Raw genomic sequence first — 3,271 nt, 5'->3', positions numbered from 1 at the left:
ACACACCACGCCGAAAAACAACGGCACGCCCGCAAAAGTTGTAAACAACTTGATGGAAAATTTCCAACGCTGTATCTAGCAGCACTCACAAACACGCACTCTGTGTCTATAGCACGGAGTATATTGGCACTCACTGGAGTGTCCAACAACACTACCGTACGGCACTTTCAATTATTCGTAACACTGTACAGCTACTACAAAGTAGCGTCACTCGGACAACGGCACTCACTAGCGCAATTAATTGTAAACACTGTACCGCTATGGTACAGCCACAACAATATTAGCGTCACTCGCACAACTGTAATACACCGGTACTCACACACGAATGTAACCGCAAAAGGAAATCACAAAAATCGCAAATCACCGCTTAGCACACGACACGTCCGCACTATTCAACAGTCAGACTGAGAATGAGTAGATAGGGACAGTAGGAATCTCGTTAATCCATTCATGCGCGTCACTAATTAGATGACGAGGCATTTGGCTACCTTAAGAGAGTCATAGTTACTCCCGCCGTTTACCCGCGCTTACTTGAATTTCTTCACTTTGACATTCAGAGCACTGGGCAGAAATCACATTGTGTCAACACCCGTTAGGGCCATCACAATGCTTTGTTTTAATTAGACAGTCGGATTCCCCAAGTCCGTGCCAGTTCTGAATTGATTGTTAATTGATAATCGTTATAATTTAAAAGGAATATATATCGAATGATATAATTCCTTAAAAATTTTAGCAAGAAAGTTCCACAATTGGCTACGTAACTACTATCCGGGGAACAAGAATCGTAATTCTCTATTTACCCAGAACGAGTACATAAACCATGGTATTGCTTCCCAATCAAGCCCGACTATCTCAATCTTCAGAGCCAATCCTTATCCCGAAGTTACGGATCTAATTTGCCGACTTCCCTTACCTACATTATTCTATCGACTAGAGACTCTTCACCTTGGAGACCAGCTGCGGATATTGGTACGGCCTGTTGAGAAGTTTGCGTGACCCCACCATAAATTTTCAAGGTCCGAGGAGAAAATATCGACACAACAGTAAATGTCATGCTCTTCTAGTCCATCTACCATATCTCTCTTCGAAAGACTTCCATGGTAGTACGACTATAAAACAGAAAAGAAAACTCTTCCGATATCTCTCGACGGCTTCTTTATGGTCGTTCCTGTTGCCAGGATGAGCACAAGGCCCATTTTTAATAACAAACGGATACTCAACAGGTTACGGAATTGGAACCGTATTCCCTTTCGTTCAAAATAATTCAAGTATTTTAATTATTTTTAAATATATTTTTATTAATATTTTTTTTTATTAAAAACTTGAAAATTTTCGGCTTTCGCCTTGAACTTAGGACCGACTAACTCGTGATCAACCACTGTTCACACGAAACCCTTCTCCACTTCAGTCCTCCAAGGTCTCATTCGATTATTTGCTACTACCACCAAGATCTGTACCAATAGCGGCTCCATGCAGGCTTACGCCAAACACTTCTAAGCACACTATTGTACCCTCCTACTCACTAAAGTTTCAAAATTTATAAATCAATCGAAATTGTTTTATAAATCATCTACTTTAGCGGTAATGTATAGGTATACAACTTAAGCGCCATCCATTTTAAGGGCTAGTTGCTTCGGCAGGTGAGTTGTTACACACTCCTTAGCGGATTACGACTTCCATGTCCACCGTCCTGCTGTTTTAAGCAACCAACGCCTTTCATGGTATCTGCATGAGTTGTTAATTTAGGCACCGTAACATTACGTTTGGTTCATCCCACAGCGCCAGTTCTGCTTACCAAAAGTGGCCCACTGGGCACATTATATCATAACCTCAACCTTCATATCAAGAAAGGTGAGGTTCTTACCCATTTAAAGTTTGAGAATAGGTTAAAATCGTTTCGACCCTAAGGCCTCTAATCATTCGCTTTACCAGATAAGATTATTTTATATAATTTTTAAATGCACCAGCTATCCTGAGGGAAACTTCGGAGGGAACCAGCTACTAGATGGTTCGATTGGTCTTTCGCCCCTATACTCAATTCTGACAATCGATTTGCACGTCAGAACTGTTTCGGTCTTCCATCAGGGTTTCCCCTGACTTCAACCTGATCAAGTATAGTTCACCATCTTTCGGGTCACAGCATATATGCTCAAGGTACGCTCCAGTTAGAGGTATAAATAATAATAAATTATCATTATACATAACTATATGGAACGCCCCGGGATTGAATTAATTGACTATTTATTAAAAAATAGACTAAAAATTAATCCCATTATATTTAAGTTAAGTTAATTATGCCATTAAGTTTAATATAACTCAATGACTTGCACATATGTTAGACTCCTTGGTCCGTGTTTCAAGACGGGTCCCGAAGGTATCCTGAATCTTTCGCATTGTTAATCATATAAATGCATACAAATAAATATTAATATCATAGATATTAAATTTTTTGTAAAATTCAAAAAATGAATTTTAGCATTATATATAATAAAATCTATCAACACTTTATCAAATCATTAGTATTTATTTTATGTTAATATGCTTAAAAAGCAAATTAATTTAAATAAACTTAATATCACCAATGATCTTTTGATAAATACTTTATTATGTTAATAGATTACAATGTCCTTATATGAAAAAAATGCACATTATTTTTTTAATTATTTAATGATGAATTTTTCATAATGGATATTCAGGTTCATCGGGCTTAACCTCTAAGCAGTTTCACGTACTATTTAACTCTCTATTCAGAGTTCTTTTCAACTTTCCCTCACGGTACTTGTTTACTATCGGTCTCATGGTTATATTTAGTTTTAGATGGAGTTTACCACCCACTTAGTGCTGCACTATCAAGCAACACGACTCTTTGGAAATATCTTTCTAGTAATCATTAACGTTATACGGGCCTGGCACCCTCTATGGGTAAATGGCCTCATTTAAGAAGGACTTAAATCGTTAATTTCTCATACTAGATATTAAGATATTCCATACACTGCATCTCACATTTGACATATAGACAAAGTGACTTAGTGCTGAACTATTTTCTTTTCGCTCGCCGCTACTAAGAAAATCCTTGTTAGTTTCTTTTCCTCCCCTCATTAATATGCTTAAATTCAGGGGGTAATCCCATATGAGTTGAGGTTGTTTTAATATTCTTTTTTTATCTTCTCACAATTTAATAAAAAAATTATATCATCTTTTCATCTCTATTTTTCTTTTCTCCTTTTATATATTGTAAATATATAAAAATAATAATAATGTAAAATGAGGC

The 3,271-nt window shown here is 36.8% G+C and overlaps 1 pseudogene; it reads right to left on the bottom strand.

Annotated features, from left to right (window-relative positions):
- Window positions 1–362: 362 nt before the first annotated feature.
- On the bottom strand, window positions 363–3,144 carry LOC129252120 (large subunit ribosomal RNA; annotated as a pseudogene).
- Window positions 3,145–3,271: the final 127 nt, after the last annotated feature.

The sequence above is a fragment of the Anastrepha obliqua genome, unplaced genomic scaffold, assembly GCF_027943255.1.
Source record: "Anastrepha obliqua isolate idAnaObli1 unplaced genomic scaffold, idAnaObli1_1.0 ptg000151c, whole genome shotgun sequence".
Taxonomy (NCBI): Eukaryota; Metazoa; Arthropoda; class Insecta; order Diptera; family Tephritidae; genus Anastrepha; species Anastrepha obliqua.
Note: the sequence above shows the minus strand (reverse complement) of the source record. Positions and strands in the feature narration are given on the sequence as shown.